Source organism: Dermacentor albipictus, chromosome 9, assembly GCF_038994185.2.
Source record: "Dermacentor albipictus isolate Rhodes 1998 colony chromosome 9, USDA_Dalb.pri_finalv2, whole genome shotgun sequence".
Taxonomy (NCBI): Eukaryota; Metazoa; Arthropoda; class Arachnida; order Ixodida; family Ixodidae; genus Dermacentor; species Dermacentor albipictus.
This window is the reverse complement of record NC_091829.1, coordinates 32,889,769-32,909,522: the sequence shown is the minus strand read 5'-3', so window position 1 is coordinate 32,909,522 and position 19,754 is coordinate 32,889,769. Positions and strand designations below refer to the sequence as shown.

Below are 19,754 nucleotides of genomic sequence, written 5' to 3'. Positions count from 1 at the left end.
CATCTGGACCTTGCAGCTTTCTTCGTGTCTTGGCTCCTTTCGAAAAACTCGTCACTCAAGCGCCGTTACCTTAAACGCGAAGGATCTGCCGCACTTGTACGTAGTACTTGCACTTGTACGACGTAGTATTCGCATCGGGATATGACCTCGTGTTTCTCTCTCTGTGTGTCTATCTCTTCAATAATGCCTCTGTGGGCGGTTACTCACTGGCACCGGTCTTCTAAGTCCCCGAACGTTGTCAAATTCCACCTCTGACGCAAGCACACGCACTTTTAAACGGCGCGGCTCACACGCAGCCTCCCACAAAGTGGTTACGTCACGTCGGGTCCCTTTGATCAGGTCACCAAACAAGTGCCACCATCGCGCGCAGCTTGGCCCCCACTGACCGGATCGTCGATGTCTCTGCGGGGAGAGCATCTCTGGGTCCCGCCGTCTCGTCTCTTTCTGCGTCACATTCGCCCGCAGTCGCCACGCATTCGGCCTCGCTTCGTGGGCCTGTTCCTCGGTTTTTGCTTGTTCGTTTTCGCCCGAAGCCCAAGCATCGCCTCCGGTGCTGTCACGCTCCGTTACGACGGCCGTGTATCGGGGACGACATTGGCACGTCCAGCCGGCCGGACGTCCTGACACCTCGTGAGAAGGGGAGAGAGGGGGGGGGGGCAGCGACAGTCGCGCGCGTTTGTGTTGTCGCGAATGAGAAAGGCCAACGACGTCGTGACGGCATGGCCCGTCGCGAGGCCGGGGCTCGTGTGCTTCGCATCGTCCTGCGCGTTTGCGCACGGGGAGGCATCGTGCGCCGGAAGGAGTGTGACGAGGCAGTCGTCATGACCGCTTTTATATGCAGTGCCCGACTCCGGATCGCTTTCCGTTGACTCGATCGGTTTGGCTGCCTGCCTGCCTGCCCCGTCGTCTCCTCTGCTGCTGCCCCGGGACAGCGTGAGTTCGTTGGGGCCTGACGTCATCGCAGGCCCGAGCGATCGGGGTTGACGAGCCCGACGGGTCGGCCAGCTGTGATGACCCTACGGAGCGACTGCTGAGGGAACAGCTCGAGCGCGGCCAGCTTTGACCCTGTGCGTTGAGAAACGCGGTGAACCCTTCTTGCAGGTTCCCGAAGTAGGTCGGTTGGGTTGGAAAAAAAAAGAAAAGTCTGCGAACACGATGTGAACACGAATGTTAGAGTTTTTCGGCGTGCTTAACGTCGAACTTGTTCACATTGGTAGGCAACGAAAAACATGTTAAAGCGAAACGGAGAGAGAATTAATTTAACGAAAGATGAAAATGCCAGCCTTGTTACGTGCAGCGCTTCCTACGCCGGATAGGGTCTACCAGTTGACACGAAGAAGACAAGAAGCTGAGTACAATGGAACGAGCAATGGGAAGATAAAGGAGCACGAACTCAAATCAGAATCGACGACGATCTTTCTGAAATTACGGTGGAGTGGGCTCGAATATGTTATCGAGAGCAACATGGGTATCCGTGTTCCATCGAAGGTGTGGAATGAGCGTCCCTCCCTCTCTCAATAATCACGGAACGAATCAAATTGGTGTTCAGGTCAAGTGAAGTGCTCTGGTGGTCTAAGCTGCATTGTAGCTTTGGCGACTGAAGTGTTACCTGTCGCAGCCACGCATGCAGCCACAATAGGCGCTCGCGCTCTCCACGACAGTTAGTCATTTACATCACGATTTCATAGACATTCAATCTTGAATTTCCGACTGGAAATGTTTCATTGCGCGTATTTTAGTCTACATTCCGCTGACTGCCCAGCCTCGCACACAAGCAATGTTGCTTATGCGGGCTGGATTTGTAACTGCGACATGACTGGATGTAATAAAGATTATTATTATTACTTAAAAAAAAAGAAACGAGACTTCCTTACTCAGAAATATTGAGAAATTCGCGTTCTTCTTTCCAACAAAAATTTCGGAACACAAACTCCATCCTCTTTCGCGCTTTGTCGGACGCGCCACCGCGTCCGCGGCGTTCGCTCTGTCGATGCAACTTGCAGAGGCCACGCGGGGTGGAAGTAAATCATATTGAAAATAAAGTGAAGCCGTGGCGTCGGCCTCCCGTCTTGACACTTGCTCGCCTCCCTCCCTCGGATTGGATTGGATAGCCGTTCGACTGGTCGTCGGTGGATTGTTTTATGGCTTTCCGCGTTGTCTGTTCTTCGCGGCTGCTCGGAGAAGGAGGAGCGCGAGGGTTTGCGTGTGCCGTCCACCGCCACCACCACCGCGGTGCGGCGGTGCGGAAGGAAGGCGCCGCACGGATGATGCTTCGTCTTATACAAGCATCTTACACGCGCACACCTCCTTCCCTCCTCCGGCACCCCCACTTCGTCTCTGGCGGGTTTGAGTGGCCTTTTCTGCTGCCTGCTCGCGGGTGCAAAGACCTTGCGCGGAGTTCTGCGCGGCGGCAGGAGGTGGTTGGTGTTGTGGACGGCGAAGAGGAGGGGGCGCTCCTTTCGAAACGAGAAAACGCGGCGAGGGTGCGCCCATTGGTCATTCCTCCTCTCCCGTTCGCCCCTAGCCCCGGCGTGGTAGCCCCTGCCGGGGACGCGTTTCTCCGTTGCATTTACATGGCCGTCGTGGCGTCGTCGTGGTCGTTGCAACTGCGCGGCGCTTGTCGACTTGCTGCTGCCGCCGCCCCGATAGGCGCGTCGAGCCACCCCTCCCCCCTCTCCTTCCCCCCTTGCTCTGCTTCCCCCGTCATAGTGGTGGTGGCGGGGGGGGGGGGGGGATCTTGCGCCGCTGTTGAAGCACTTGGCCCGTCTCGGACTCACCTTCGCTTCTCCGTTGTCTTCTGCCTTGCTACCGACGTCTGATGCTGGCCCTCTCACGAGACGCGTGCAGCGTTGCGCAAAACTATCGAGCAACGCCCGTCGACGAATCACTGTCGGCGTTCTTGTAGGTTTCGTCTTCGTTTCAGTGATCAACTTCACTCTGTTTCGAGAAGACGTAAACTTTCAACGGAAATGTCTTTAAGGGGTTTATAGACTTGGTTTCGCGTCTTGACGTGTATTCGCAACGGTCGCTTTGTTAGCTCCCACTCGCTCGTTTTTTTTTTTCGTCTCTATATCCCCCTCCCCCAGTGCAGGGTAGCAAACCGAACGTGCGCCTCGTTGAGCTCCCTGTGTTGAATTGAATTGAATTTATTTCCATATTGAATGGGGGAAAGTCCGAACTAAAAAGTGAAAGTGAATTCACTTGACAGAGGTTCGGACCCCCTTCACAAGACATACAGTAGGATAAACCAGTGACTAACATTTAAAACATAATATGAGCACAAGAAGCGTTAAAAACAAAACAGCATACATTTCAATATCAAAATTTCAAAATATGTCTCAACTAAGAAAGGTATATCCAGTGTCAGAGACCGATAACCACAGCATTTCACCCTTCAGAAATGGTTTGAGATTGGTATAAAATTCGTTGATTGGCCGACCGCGATAAGCTACTGTGCGATCGCCGGGACCCCTGAGTGGCCAGTCCGTACAAGAATTACGTTCTCGCCGGTCTACAGAAAGTCGTACTCTCGCAGACATCTTTCTTGGAGACGTTTATCTCTGTAGGATATTTATTGACTATCCAATTTTTATTCGCTCTAAGTCACCGAAACACTATATGGTACGCAGACTCTCTTTGCACGCGATAAAGTGAAACAGTCTATTGAAACAATTACTCAACATTGGAGACACGCTAACGCATTGTGCTATATGCTAACTTGGCGCTGTACTCGTCTTACCACACCTATATTGACTCAGCAAAAAACGTTTCATCGTGTCTACACTGACCATGGACCATTAAGGCATTCTAGTTTGCAGCGTGTGCACAATAGCATGAATGTTCTGTGCAGACAGCTTTAAAGATATACGCGGAAATAAAACAGTGCTGGAATATCGTAACGATTCGATTCCAATTCCATTCCGCGTTTCGTCAGTGGTTCGATCACCGCTGCGCCTACGTCATCGTTAGGATCGACTGGATAACAGAAGGAATCATTCCATAACAGCAGCCCGATATCATTGTTATTGTCATCCTTGCGTGTATTTGCTTTCTTTAACCATCTGCGCACACCCGCCGTGGTTGCTCAGTGGCTATGGTGTTGGGCTGCTGAGCACAAGATCGCGGGATCGAATCCCGGCCACAGCGGTCGCATTTCGATGGGGGCGAAATGCGGAAACGCCCGTGTACTTAGATTTACGTGCACGTTAAAGAACCCGAGGTGGTCGAAATTTCCGGAGTCCTCCACTACGGCGTGCCCATAATTTTTAACAATCTGCGCACGCCGTTCATAATGAAAATTCAAGCGACATAGATTACGACTGCTGTCTGGCGACAAGATAAGCCCCAAAAGGTGCACATATTTTTCTTACAGTGTAATGTTCAGCCATTCTCTACTGTGCATCCCATCCGCTGGCCTCGTTATGTTACTCTATTGTATCACCGCTTACCTGCTCTGCACGTTACATCGCCTGGCTAATTCCATTGCTTCTTCGCCCAATATAGTACTAGGTGAGTCTAATCTCGATATACTAGATGCGCAATTCTGCATGTGCAGAGAGAGTCCAGCTTCATGTGGGTGGTTGACCAAGCCATGCTTCTAAGTGCTGCACGGTTTTGTGGACGGCAGAGAAGGTGTCTGAAAGGAATGAAGAGGGGAAAGGGGGCAGTGGTTGAGGTATGGGATGAAGAGAGGCGGGGTGCGTGCTTTCGCCATTGGGCTTTTCGGTCCACTCGCCGCCATTTCTCTTGTTGTTGCACGGCCGTCGTATTCTCTCGGTTCGGTTCTTTAATTTCCTTTTTTCCTAGCTGGGGCCCTGTCGCCGAGCCTGTTCTGGGTCGGCGGCAGCGGTATAGTGGTCCTCCGGCCGGAGAACGAGTGACGACACGGTGACGTATCGATGACGTGTCGGCTGGCCAGGGCAGAGCGCGACGAGCGAGCAGGGGCCGGCCAAAAGCCGGTTGTGCGCTGTCGCGACCGGGCGGCTTTTGTTTTGTGCTGTTCGTTTGTCTTGCTTTCTGGTTTCTTCTTTCTTTTTTTTTTTATCCTTTTGACACGATCTATCTTGCTTCGGTTCGCAAAACGTTGGAAAGTGCCTCGCTTGTTTAGCGAAGAGTGGCCAAACCAAAAGCGGATCTCCTCTTTCATAGCTAGTAAAAAAGCATCAGCATATTTTTTTTTATTGTTCTGCCACGTATACGCTTACCCAACGTGCTTCTGCCGGCCGAGATGGACCTGCAATGTTTTGCAAACAAACAAATACATAAATATGTCGGTCGTTCGTTCGCTCGTGATCCTGCTATTCGGCTACGAGCCGATTCTTGACCTATCCGCCACAGCGGGTTTGCTCTATATTGTAGGACACCATCACCACCGTCTTCTTCTAGGAAATGCTGTTGAGTTTTACTGCGATTGCAGTTATATGGACACACCAGACGTATTTTTGCCGTCGCCGTCGTCGTGATGTTCCGTATAAAGTCCAAGGGCGATAACACCGTGGCCGCGCTCCGTATGCTGTATGTGTGAGTGAAAGCAAGCGAGAATCGCAGCTCAACCTGGCACACGCGAGGGAGGCAAGCGGAGAGCAAACGCGTCGTGTTGCGTCGCGCGAGAGGACGTGAGAGGACGGGAGGGTCGGCGTCGTGCTCCGGCAGCAATTGCGCACATCGAGACCGGGAGCAAGGGTAACTGACGATCGCGGCTCACTCTCGCAAGCGAAAGGGAGGAAAGTGGGGAGGGAGGGGCGCTGCGGCTTCTACTCCCCCAGCAACTGCGTACTTAGCGCGGCGAGCGCCTCTTCCTCCTCACAATCACACACGCCTCGTTCGTGCAGAGACTGATGGCGTTGCCCTGACGTTCATGGAGCCGCCAATATCATTGGCCTGCTGCACGTATGATGTTTTGCCACTGAACTTGCCGACACCAGGGGTCTAGGAACTGTTTGTCGTAAGGGGATGACGTTAAGCTCGAGTAACTCTAAAAGCAGTAGAGCGTTTTTGTAAGCATTGGAACTGATTTAAAAGGCAGTTCTGTAACCATTGTCAGTTGCCTTCTTCCTGCGTGTCCGGCCAGATTATCTTCATATCTTTCTTCTCTTCTGCGTATCTTTTCAATCCTTTCCCCAGCCCTGCAGAGTCGCCAACTGAACAGTTACTGTGGTTAATCTCTAGACCTTTCTCTCTCTCTCTCTAATCGTGACACCCCGTCAATTTCCATTAGCGCTGATTACAGCGTGTGTCGAATGGCCCGCCATTTGTGTCTTCAATATCTGTTTAGAAAGAGCGCAGAGTCCCTCCGTCCGGGGTCTGTTGAGACAGGCCCTCGAACGCTTCCTCGATCGCAAGTGGCGGAGCAACGACCTGCTCTGCTTACCCACTGCGCGGAGCATACCCGCTCTCCGAGCGGCGTCTCCTTAGACGGCAATTCGTCCTCACAATCGGTCGCCACATGCCCTCCCCGCCTAGTGAAAACATTCCTCTGTTTCCAAGGGCGGTGGGCCGTGCTACGCTGAGACGCGTGGCCTCTCTTTCCTCCCCAAGAATGGATCACCGTGTCTGTTCTGCTGCTGCGGCTGCCGAGGTGCTCTCCAGATGGCTGGATGGGGCGACGACGTCAGTGGGGCCTGCGCTTTCTAGCGGGTGGCAGAGCGCGCCGCCTGGCGGGATTTAGCGGTGGAGGGTTGCACACTGGGACGACGGTTGCAGCGTGCGGGCGGGCGAACGCTGCCTCGATTTTATTTACTTGCCATTTTTCGGCCAAAACGACGACGACGACATACGGCTATGTCCCGTCGGTGCGTTATAGACACGTCATTCGGGCCTGCCTCCTTCTTTCCTCGCTCCGTATCAGCTGGGAGTGAGATCTTTTTTCCTCTCTGGGGACGCGACCGAGGGAGAACAGTCCTGTAGCTCGTTGTGTGCGTGAGTGTGTGCAGAATGTGATGCTCCCTTTCCAGTAAAGCGCGGGGCTTATGCGAGCCGTACGCGCTACGAGTGGAAGACTGTCTTGAGGCCTGCCACCCTAGGTATGGGAGAAGGGGGAGGAGTTGAGATAGCGAAGATGGGGCCAGAGGGGAAAATGGCGGGGCTTTTGCTAAACGGTGGTGGCCGACGTCCGTCACCTTGTCACGTCTTCCACGCGAGGCAGGAGACCGTCGCTGCCCGGCAACCGAGGCTCGGATCTACCGCGTCGCGTGGGGTCTGGATTCTGTCTCCCAATGGCTGTTTGGGAAGCAGGCGACGTATCGGGCAGTTCCGTAGCAGTGATACTTCTTTGGGGCGGTGTTAATGGAACCCCGTATGGGGCCGCGGCGTCTTGCTTCGCACTTTATGTTTTCTTTCGGTCGGGGCAACGCCTGGCCTTGAATCGATACGCCTATCGCGCTGGTCGATGCCCCCGAGGAAGTTCCACGCCTTCTCGCATTTATAAGACACACGGAATTGTTCGATAGACGCTGAATACCCCAGTGACAGGGAAAGAGATGCTCAGGCGGAGCAGTTGCCGGCCTCGATCGCCAGGCTGAACCCGCCTGTAGTTCCATGCACACTACCGCCGCCACCGTCGATGTACCTGGATGTGACGGCGTTCTCTGGTGCAGTACAGGATAACAAGAGATAGCTATAGGAGAATGTGGACACAAATGTGCAGAAAATCATGGTAATTACTTCCAGTTTACTTAATTTCAGCGCCTCAGGCCAGATGATTTTATCTCGCTATCATTTGCTCTCTCTCTCTCTCTTGTAAAACGGGGCGTACTTGCCTGAACCATAAACTAGCGTTTCTTTCATGACGAGTCTCGGTTGCTTATCGACGTGCTTCTTTTAGTGGGCCAATTTCAGTTCGTACAGTTGCGATCCTCGCATGACAAATGCAATCTCGGAAGCAAAGCGCTATTCTGTCCTCCTGAAGCGACCGTTAGGAAGCAAACGCCGCGTAAAAAGCACGCCCGACCTTCGCGCGAGTTGGATCTCGCTTTCGCTCGATGCCTTCCCGCGTCTCCTTTCCTTTTCTCTGACGGTCGTTCGGTGTAGCGTGCTTCCTTGACGTTTCCTGCATTCGCATCGACGCTGGGCCTCCTGAGCTGTATGACCTCCCTGGGCGACCCCTGCATCAAAATGCGCGCGGCGGCGCGTTATCCGCGAAGGGGGAATAAAACGGGACGTAAAAGGCCGAAGAAATGGGCAAACGGCGTTGACGGCGAGGGCGTCTCTGAATGCCTGTTTTCTGGCTACTTCCCCTTCTCTCTCTCTCTCTCTCTCTCTCTGTCTCTCTCTCTCCTCTTCCCTTCCCTTCTCGCGTTTGCATAACTGCGGAACGAGGAGCCGGACTACTTTTCGTGAGCGTGCAGTGCCGCGGAATACGTGAAGGCGCGATGGAAGCAGGCCTGCGCGCAACGATGTAGTGCCCCGTTCTGACTGCCGCGACTTGGCAGAAATGCCGGGCCGTTGCCGCGGCGAGATTTCGGCAAACGGAATGTCGAACGCCATACGAACCACCGTTGTCACGTTAAACCATAACAGCATAAAACGCTGCCACGGAGGAATCCCTATTCGGTCTGAGCACCGTCAGACTCCGCCGCATTGCCGAATTCGCGCCATCTTGGCAGCTCTGATTGGCTCGCAGTGCTGATGTGTCCTCTCCGATTGTCTCAAAACGCCAACATGGCGGAATGTAAGATTATCCCGAAAGGTGCGTTACTGCCCTGGTCCAGAATAGTCTCGCAACTTGATACGCTGCTTAGGATTCTGGCTACCTATAACAAAGCACGTAGACCTCTACGTTCGTGACATTACATATTCAGCTAGAAGGCTTACTGGCGGCTGAGAGAACTAATATTATAGTTAGCAGTATGCTCAATTTGACTGCTGCCCATTTTTTTTTTCCTTTTCTTTATTGGCATGGTGTAAAGTTGGTGCCTTCGATGATACCGATTGTACGAGAACACATAGAGAAGTTCGCACTTTCGCAGACTAGTATACGAACCTAAAGTGCACATACACGACATACCGCATAAGGTTATAGCTACTTACAGTAGTACTTACGGTACGTAACACCCGTCTCAAGTATCCCCCCCCCCCCCTTCCCGACAAGTCTCTCAACACGCATCAATCGACCACGTGCGGGCTCTTACAGACGCGCACCTTTCCTACACCCTCCCTTTACCACACTCTAAAAACAGTTTGCACCCTCTGGGGTGTATATTTATCCCACAACGATAATCGTCATCTGTCTTGCCCGCGTTTCCTTTCTTCAACGCTTCGAGTCCGGTACTTCCCGGTCACGAACGGCATGCGCGTTATCAGTGTGACGCAGCATTCTCGACAGGAGAGTAGCGAACGCCGAGTTTTCAAGAAAGGAAACGCAAGCAAGGCGGATGACGATTATTGTTGTGGGACAAATATACACCCCAAAGGGTGCAAACTGTTTTTAGAGTGCATCGGTCTCCACTCCCCGCCGCGGTTGCTTAGCGGCTATGGTGCTGCGCTGCTAACCACGAGGTCGCGGGATCAAATCCCGGCAGCGGCGACGCATTTCGATGAGGGCGAAAAGCAAGAACGCCCGTGTCCCTTGCAAAGGGGGCACGTTAAAGATGCCCTCGGTGGTCAAAGTTAATCCGGGGTCCCCCGTTACGGCGTGCTACTTAATCAAATCGCGGGGTTTTTTTGTGGCACGCAAGAGAGAGAGAGAGAGAGGGAAAGGGGAAAGGCAGGGAGGTTAACCAGTGAAAAAAAATCCGGTTGGCTACCCTACGCTGGGGAGAGAGGGGAGGGGGAGGTAAAGTGGAAACAAAGTAAAGATAAGGAAAGGAAGGAGCATAGACACACAATCACAATCGGTCACTGTCACCGAACACTGTCATCGCACAGCACACTGACACTTGTAGCACTATCAACATCTGTTCAGGTTGTCGCCTGTCCAGTTCTGTCGCCCTCAAGAACCGCAACAGTGCCCTCGTCGCCCTCTGCTGCGATGGCTTATGATGGCGGTGTGGCACGCAAAACCCCAGAATTCAATTCGGTCTCCGCTGACCGGCTGCAGCGCCTCGACTGCGCTGCATCGAACTTGTCCCCCGGCCCGAAGTAGTAAGGCTTTCGGTTTACGCGCGTCTTAATGCCTGATGCGACGGCTCCTCGCAGTCGTCGTCCGGCCTCCGCGCCGATTCGTGAGTCGCATTCTCGATGCCGATGGGACGTTATCTCTCCTCCCTCTCCGCACACTCTCGCTGCCTCTGCCGTCCCCTCCGCTGTGGCGCCGAGTCAAACGTCTCTATTCTGCCCGTCCGCCATTTTTTTTTTTTCTCTTCGTATCCCGGCGGTTCCCGTTCCCTCGCCGAGTTCGGTTGTTCTCGCATTACTCGCGCGCCTATATGCCGTCTCCATTTCGGGATTTATTGTGCGTCTCTCCCGTTTTGCCGCATCTTTCTCGTTGTTGCTGTTGTTCTTTCGATGACGACGATTTTTCGCTTGTTACACTTTCTTGCGTGGCTCGCTCGCCCGCGTATCCTGCTTCCCGGGACGTGTATACATCTAACGCGGCAAAGTCCTGTAGCTTTAGTGGGGAAGTATATAGGCACCCGGTGCGCGCTGCCGTCGAGTTTGTGCTTAAGTATGCGCTTATGTATGCGACGGGCCGGGTCCGACGCGATGTTATCGCGCCGCTCAGAAGCCACGCCGTTCGTCTCACTCAATTCGAAGAGACGGCCTGGAGTCCGGCGTTGAGATAGGTGCGCGTTGCCTTCGCCGTGTGTGCGTGCTTCGTGTGAAATGAATGTTGCAGCAGATGTGTCGCGCTTTCTATACATCGCTCTGTCGAGAAACGGCGGCAATCTCGGTCGGTGCCTTTGGTTACGGCGGAGGTGTCTTAACGTACGCGGCAGCTAAACGGAGAAGCGTGTTTGGTGGAAGCTTCGAGGTTTCTTGGTTGTTTTAAGAGCGCCGCTTATTAAGAATCATCGTCGTAATCGTTATCATAATTCGTGCGCATCGCAGGACGAAGGGCTCTCTCAGCGATGTTAAGTTGCACCCTTACCTCGCTTCAGCTGCCTTCATCTTATTTGTGCGAATTTCATGGTCTTCTGTGTGCATCTTATTCTCTACCACCCCAAACTGCGCTTTCCCTCCGTTGGTACGCATTCTGTTGAGCTGACAGTAAGAGAAGCGGTTATCTCCTCCACCCACAGCATGACCTCCCAGACACCGTTTCTTCCTCTTATTGTCAACTAGAATATATACCATACTCGTGTCTGCTCACTAATCCATACGGTAACGTCAGTCCCCCTAAAGTTACCTGTCTTCAGAACGAAAATAAATAATTGCGCGCACTATAGAATTTGCGACTGTTAACAGCTCTTTCGGTGGTTGCGTTCTGCTGTGTTCTCCTTGAAATCCACTATCCAGAGCTAACGTTGGAGGCGCAACTGGGAAAGCACAAAACAAGGCGTTATTTGTGTTTTGAGGCCGCGTATTGCAGCTCTTATTCGTCTTCGTTTTCGTGCTTCGCTTAGTGCCAGTAGCCAATTCCTGTTTTACGGCGAAGCTGTTTGCCTCTAATTGGTCGGGATCTTTGTGCCCACGTGCGGGGTGCTCACACAAAAATGTGCGCCGATCCCGGAGACAGTGAAAAGAAGCGGGAAGCTCACAGTGTGCTGATTTTCCAAGAGACATCACATGGAATCGTCAGATTACTTCGTCGGGCGATATCATCACGTGACGATGCCGTCATTCTCGTATATTCGGATCACAATCCGAAGCTATCATGCCTGCAGCTTGTGTGTAAGTCGTCCTTTACGAATTTTCTGACGCAATTTACCTTGAGAAATTGACTTACTTCAATAAGGCACTTGCGCTTGGCGGAGGGCCTAGGAGAATGAGGATGTACGCTGCACTTCAGCACATTTGCGTGCGCGCGTGACGTACATGTGAAAGCAATGTCCCTGTCCTTGAAGCATGGGCGCTGTGCCCGTTGCATCTGTCGCACAGCGTGTGCTGCGACCGTGATCGACATTATGCAAACACTGTCCAAAAATCGTACCTCCACCTAGCGGCCGCGGCTACTTACAGACCTCAAGCGGCAGCTGGAAAAGGGCTTTGTCTTTGAGTTTCCGCGTAACGGAATTATGTTTTCGCGTATACTCGAATTACAGTCCGGATATATCATGTCTTCAGCTTGTGTGTAAGTCGTACTTTACGAATTCTCCAAAGCAATTTATTTTGAGAAATTCATTTAGTTCAGTAGGGCACCTGCGCTTGGCGGAGGCCCTAGGAGAATGAGGATGTATGTGCTTGTCTAACTTCGGCAACAGTTTCACTGTACATACAATTTCACAGGGTGGAACGGAGGCAGATTTCTCTCTCTCTTTTTTTTTTTTTTCATGCCTGCTTCGCTGTTGCGCCCTGCACGAGTCCGCAGAAATCGTGGCATTCCTGAGGGGGATACCTTATGAGGATTTATTCGACTAGTTTCTGGAATAACGGACATCACATGCATCCGGAAAGCTCGCATCGTTAAACTACTAGCGGCGTCGTGCGAGCGGAAACCGAGCGTTGTTGCCTCGAGTTTAAAAATAGGAGACGCGTTCCGAGAAGCTCGCCTCTTTGCGGATGCCGCTTGTTGTACCGGGACTCTTCTCCCCCCCCCCCTCATCTTTTACGTGTTCTACTCCCCCGCCCCCTCCTCGGCGTCATCACTCCGCGACCCCGACGCCTGTCCGGGCTTCTTTACAACACCCCGCACCGCTCGCCAGTGGCTCGGATGTCCCCGCCAGCTCCCCCGTCGTCCGGTTGCTCTGCCGTAAAAGATATTAGACGGCGATGACCCGCGGCGTTTTATTAATAAGTACCGGTTTGTCTTTCGAACGCTGCCTGCGCCATTGCAAGCGGACAAGAACAACAAAACTGAAGAGACTGCACGCAAATATAACGCAAAGAATGTGCACGGAAGTAGACACTGACCCGTGAACAAGTGCAAGTAAAACTCTTGCTTGGGCTAGTTGGTTCATGCTTGAAGTAGTAAAGGCAAGGCGCAGAAGACAAGCAGGACTTAGGAAGAAGAACACAAACGACAAGACCGGCGCTGGTCTTGTCGTTTGTGTTCTTTTTCCTAAGTCCTGCTTGTCTTCTGCGCCTTGCCTTTACTACTTCGAACAAGTGCGCGCGCCCGCGCGCGCACGCACGAGCACAAACACACACACACACACACACACACACACACACACACACACACACACACACACACACACACACACACACACACACACACACACACACAACAGAAGCAACAACATCTACACACACACACACATACCGCATGTACGAGTAAACAAACATACATGCACATAAACAAGCACACACGCTATCTCTCTCTCCCTTGTTCAAGTTGTGTGCTCGGGTGAGGCGCATGCCACTGACGTCTGGCCTCGGCGAGGAACGGGTGCCTCGTCTCAGCCAGCGAGGACGGCGGCGGATGACGCTGGTCGGCGGCAGGGTGCGGCTTCGCGCGCGCAGCCACTCGCAAACGCACCGAACGGGCGGAGGAGCGGCGACACATCCGAGGGACGAGTGTGCTCGCGCGTCAGGGAGAGAGGAGAGAGCGCGGGGGGGTTTGCTGCTGCGGCGCGAGATATGAAACAGCCAGTGGCGCCTTTTGTTGACGGCACCGACCCAAATTTACGAGTGGCCGTAAAAAGGAAAGAGGAGCGGGGGGCCCGCCGCTATCGCTCGACCCGAGTTGTGTGTGTGGATGGGCGCTAGCCTCGCCCCCCCCCTGCCACCCCCCCCCCACCCACCGTACCCCCCAGCAAACCCTGGGGCGCCGAGAATTTGTCAAAAAGGGCCCTTGGTCACCTCCTCCTCCTCCTCTCTGACCGTCTCCCACTCATATCGGCGTCCGTTGCTTTGTTTTCGGGCTCGTTGTCTCTTCGGTGTCTTGTGTTTCCTGTGTCTGTTCGGCTATGTTTGCTCTCGCCTGCCTAGGCTGTGCAGCACGTTTCCTTCCGCCCCCCTTTGCCCCCTTTTTTCCCCCTACTTCATTGAGTTAAGAGTGCTGGAAACTCTTAGTGTTGCTTGGTAGCTGGCTAGCCTGTTCTCAGTTCCTGCAGTACTTCCCGGTTTAGCAGTTTAAGAGTGCGCCAGTTTGCCACGTAGGCGGCGGCCGTTATTTTTCCTTGACGGATGCGAGTTTGGAACAGTAGCGCACTTTGCCGAGTGTATTTCTTCGTAATTGTTTTTTTTTTTGGGGGGGGGTGCTGGCGAAGTTGAATTTAGTAGGCAATAATAACGGCCCAGGAATGACCTCTGCAGCTTACAAGTTTTTCCAGTCTTAAAGTTGGACACTCCCATATTTATATGTATATACACCTCCTCTCCTACCCCCCCACCACCTTTTTTGTGATTCTTTGATGTCCGTGATGATCTTTGCGGCAAAGTGTGTTCAGATTTGAGACATGTGATACATTAGTGGACGTTCATTTACACATTTTTTCAGGCTCGTAAGTCTCCACCATAGAGGGCCAGTCAAGAGGAGCCGTGCCCGTATGTTAAGGTGGTGACTATATTCCAGGAAATACGGTAGTTAAGGTGCCACAAGAAAGACTGGCTAACATTGGCCGTACGGTCGCTGCGTCGGAATGAATAACACTGCCGCAATCAGGAGCAGTACATTTGTAACAAGAGACCCTATGGCCGGTAAAGGATCCGTGGAAACGGTACAATACTTCTGTTTGCTACGTGGTTATATATCATGTCTCAGAGAAGATGTCTGGAGGTCGTTTCGGCGAAGGAAGAAATAGAGAAGAAGAAGAAGAGGCAAAAAAAACAAGAAAACAAAAACAAAGAAAGAAAGAAAAAGAAAACAAACGAGTGCGAAGGAAATCATCGTGTTCCAGTTGAAGCGAATTGGCCTTGCGACCGTTTCCAGTTGGCACGCCTTTTCCTCGCTTTTCTCTCTCTCTCTCTCTCTCTCTCTCTGCGCGCGTAGCGGCAAAGACGCTGAAGCGCCGCACAGGCGGTTCTCAAGGGCCCGCGCTGCCAAGTCAGCTTGGGCGCTCCGAGGAGCTGCCGCTGCTGCATCGCCCCTCCATTCCCCTTCATTCTTCGCACTGTTCGGCGCGCAGGAGGTTATGGAGTGCTAGTGGAAAAGGGGGAGGAGTGGAATGGGGGTTGGGGTAGAGGTGGGGGGGGGGGGCGATCTCTAGGCCCCCAGGCATTCTCTGGCCGCTGTCGCTGACGTTAAGGTGGGGGCGGTCACGAGGTTAACGTCATTGCCGGGCGGACGTAAATTACACAGACGCAAGGGAAGCGGTGGGCGTCCCGCTTCCCAGAGTAGTAGCAGCGAGCAAACGCCGGCGCGAGGGGCGAGCGTGAAGAACTCTGAGGCGGCAACAATAACCCGGGAGGGGGGTGCGAGACGACGTCGTTGGTCGCGCTTCTGCTGCTGCTGCCGACGCCGCCGGCGGTGATGGGAGCGCGCTCTGCTGCTGTTCCCGGTGGGATGCGAGAACGGCCTGCGTGCGCTGCAGCCCGCTCGGCCGAACACAATGCCTCGCTCCTTCTGACGAGTTCCTGGGAGGGCGCGGCGGGCACCGTTTGGTGGTGGTGGCCGAGGTGTATGGAGGATTTGGGGTGCGTGTACGTGTGTGTGTCTGTCTGTATGTAGACGGGGCATGGAGCCGAATTCTCGCGGTCTGGAAGCAGGATTCCCGGCTGCTGTGTTGGGTGCTGCGTGTGTGAGTGGGCGAGCCCCCCCCCCCCCCCCCTCGCCCACTCACCCACGCCCACTCCCGGCTTTGCGGAGTAACCTGGCTTGGTCGTGTAGGAGAGCGCGCGCTCTGTCGAAGTCTCGGGACTGCAGGTAGCGGGGTCAGCCGAGCTTCGATTTCTCTCGCTGCGACGTCGCGGGGATAAAAAGGTAGACTGTCTGAGTATCGCGGTCCTATTTTATCGGCCGTGTGATGCACTTATATTTCACGGGCGCCTTTCCAACGAAGCTCGAGTAGCCATACCAGCGTAGTTTAAGCAGCGTTCGCTGAAGTGCTAGCGCTTTCTTCAGCGAGCGCGGTTTCCGCTGAAGACAGTAACGAATTGCTCCTCGGTAGCATTCTTTTAGCGAGCCATCGCCACTGCTCTGCGCCTCTTCTCAAGCGGAATGGCGCGCCGTAATTCTACGGCTTATATCCCGCCTGTCCGATCCACGTGTCAAACGGCTTCTATGCGACCGAGCTCCTCGCCAGTCTTCCTATACCTAGGAGCGGGGGACCCTTGGCTTGGGTGCGGGGGGTTGGGGGAGGCGGTGCGTCACAAAAGATTCTCAGGACCCGGGGAGCAGGACGATCAAAGGAAGAAGGAAAATATGGACGCAGAAGGGCGGAGGAGGGCGATGGGTAAAAGCGAGCGAGTCCTTTGCAAATGCGAAGAGCCGCGGCGGGGTCGGTCGCTTCTCGTGCGGGTGCGACGTGGGGACAAGGAAATAGGAGCGCTTTCGTTCGCGCCCAACAACTCTACGCCCAGCTGTGCCGCGGCGGCGGGCTCGGGAAAAATTCTTCGCGGACCCAAGACGTGGCACACACCGGGCCGGGAAGGAACTGCCGCTGAGAAGGGTAGGTGGGCGGGCGGGCGGGCTGGCGGTTGAGCGAAGTTATATGCGTTTGTACAAGCCAGAAACAGGAAATGGCGCGAGCCCTGCTATAAGGCGGCCGTAGCCTTGTCCCCCCTCTCTTCGGACCCCGCTCCCGAAATCGATAAATAAGCGCCTTCATCGTATGTTCCCTGAAAGACGCAAGCTTTGAGCGGCGCTGTCGAGGCAGGCTGTCTCGCTCGAGAGGGACAGGCAGCTGTAGGCTTCGGTGTGTGCCGAAGGCAGGTCGCTCGCACCCTCCTGTCGGCGGTGGCTCTCGCCCGTCTCGGGTTTGTTTGCTGCTGCATCTGCGTTTCTACGGGAACGGGGGAGGCGGACGGGTTGTGGAAAGTATGTAGCGGTGCTATAGAGTTGCGAACCGAGATGGTGCGCTTCCACGTCATTGTCACGCGCAAGTTCCTTTCTTTTTCATTTTTTCTTTCTCTCTCTCTCTCTCTCTCTCTCTCTCTGTGTGTGTGTGTGGGGGGGGGGGGGTATGTGTGTGTTGAGAGGCGATTGTACGACTTTTTTTTTCGTTCATGAGATCGGTTTATACCTTGTTCACGCAGCGCCAGGTGTTGACAGGATGTGTTAACGCTATGTTGCATTTGTCGCTGTACCCGAAAGCAACACATTTAGTCTATAGCCCAAAGAACTGAGGAATCGTTTTAAGGCCATAGAGGAGAGACCTCAGCTTCTTCACGTATAATTATCAGCGCTTATAAGCACAAGAAGTCTCTGAGCATTTCGCACGTGCCACCTATAAGATTTGCGAAAACTGTACGTTTTCGCTTTTATCAAGGAGCCGGTAGTGTGGCTGGGGCAAAGAAGGCGCTGTGTCTTTTCTCCGATACGCCGGTGTCCGAAAGAGTCACATATCTAACTGCCTCCCTTTGTGTTTGCGTACGTTGTATGCTTGCTACACACATATACTTGTTTCACTTCACGTATCGAGCAATTTGCAACTAGCAAGCTATGTTGCAAAGCCACGCCAAACATCTCCCTGCGTCATTCACATAACGTCTCCCTTTGCGAGGCCTCCGCGAGCAACTTTGATCGGACGCTCATTTAATCGACGCGCGCCGTAAGTGGACGTCCTCTCCAATTTCGTTGCGCGACACGCCTTTTCCAACTGTCTCGGTTTTCCGCGGTGGCGCCTCGCGCGCGTGACATTCCGTTCGTGGCCACCCCCTCCCCTCCCACCCCCTACCCCCCTCGCTCGCGTAATCCATTTGCCGGCGCGGGCCAGTGCCCACACCTCGAGTGGGAGCGCGCGCTGCAATCGAAGTCGAGCGTTTCCGACTCTCGCGTTCGTCCCTACGCGCGCGCGTGGAACGACCCGGCCACAATTACACCTGAAGCCACGCGGCGCGCATACTTAGTTGCGAAAGGCCCAGCCCCTTTCCGCGGATGTGCTCTGCGTTGTTCAGGCCTTCCTCTGTTGGCTTCATCGTTCGTCGTCGCTCTTTGCGTATAGACTATGTATGCGCGTGCTTCCACGCGCCCAGTACGCGCACGCACGCACGGACACATGTCTGCACGCAAAGCCAGAGAGAGAGAGAGAGAGAGAGAGAGAGAGAGAGCGTGTCGTTGATCGAACCGGTGGAGTTCGGAAAAGGTTAGGGGGGGGGGGGGTCCTTGGTATTCGAGACCCGTTGCCGTCGTCGACGATTAAGCGTCGGACGAAGTTGCGATTAACTAATAGCCCGCTCTGCCTGCCTGCCTAGTCCGGGGACCGGCCACGCGCGGTGTGCGTCGACCTCTTTCTGCATGCAGAACGCGGGAACGGGGGAGAATGGGAACCGAGGTTGGATACAGTCGAGGGGCAGGAACGTCATTTACGTGGATAGAAGGTAACGCTGGGTACACAAGGGGCAGGCGCGGTTCGGTTTCTTTCACCGGCCGCCGCTCGACTGGAGAAATGGATTGTGGCTTGAAAGGTGTGTCGCGTGCATCCCAGCTATAGCGTTAGCCAAGCTGTCCAACGAAAAGAAAGAAAGAAAGGTTTAAGAAACACGATGCGAGATAGAAATTATGTGACCTATGGTGTTTAGTCGCTAGAGGTCTGACGACAGAACACCGTAGGTCTTGACACCCTATAGGGTGTGCCAGCTTTAAAAGAAAGAAAAAAAATTCGAAACCTGGACGGGTTGCTATGCATTCCTGATTCAGAGGTCGCTTGTCTTTGGAAGAAAAAGCCCGTGTGTTTGTCTCCGTTACTACGTCTGTTAGTACTTCGTTATGAAAATGAATGTGACTGGTGCCTTGTATCAGTCCAACTTTTTCTTTTTTTAAACATCAGAGACGTACTTGCATCTGTGCTGATGCCGCTAGACAAAAGGACGCCCGTGGGCTTGACAAGGTCCACGACCTTGTATGCTTACTCGTGATATAGGAAAATTAATATCAGAAATCAAAAATACATATCAGCTCAGTAAGAAAAAGGAAAGGAAAAATGACACCAGGTTAGCGGATTTTGCTACGTCGCTTTCGGACGGTAAATCAAACGAGCGCAATACCTCATCACTAAAATAGTTTACATAAATAATTATTTACTAAATGCGATGAAATCTTTGGAACCCACACATGCATACAAGGCAGGCCCTCGCGGTTTCGAAGCTTCAAGGACGTGAAAGTGGGGCAGCTCGTGGAAGCTTGTGTTTACAGAGCACAGTGGAGTGAACAGTTTCGACGCGCACGCAAAGATGCCACGAGAGACACCCCCCCCCCCCCCCCCAAAAAAAAAGAATATAAGAAACGGCAACAACGAAAATGTGCCGGAAGGAAAGCAGCGTGGGTGAGGAATATGCCCCGGGGCGCGCGCGCCACGACCAAGCATGCCGTTTCGATCCAAAGACAAACTGCGTATTGATTGAATCGTCCCTTCCCTGCGAGCCCGCGGTGGCTCGCAGCATGCCGCTGCTCACACCACCCTCGCCAACTCCTCCTTCCCTCCTTTCCCGTTCCTTCCTTGCGGAGTCCTCGTGCGTCCCGGGCCTGGCACTTCCCAACGTCGCCCGAGTGCGAAGCGGCTAGAATAAACACGTGTGAGGGTTCTCGCTGCCGATGCCTTGCTGCTGCTGCTGTGGCGGTCGGTTGGCGTTGCGGTGTTATTCTTCCTCTGTTGTCCTTTCTTAACTAAACCCGG

At 53.7% G+C, this 19,754-nt stretch overlaps 1 protein-coding gene across 1 annotated transcript in view; it reads left to right on the top strand.

Annotated features, from left to right (window-relative positions):
* Positions 1-19,754, top strand: part of Ephrin (ephrin) — a 304,448-nt gene that overhangs the window by 9,209 nt on the left and 275,485 nt on the right. The gene's annotated exons all lie outside the window — the stretch shown is intronic.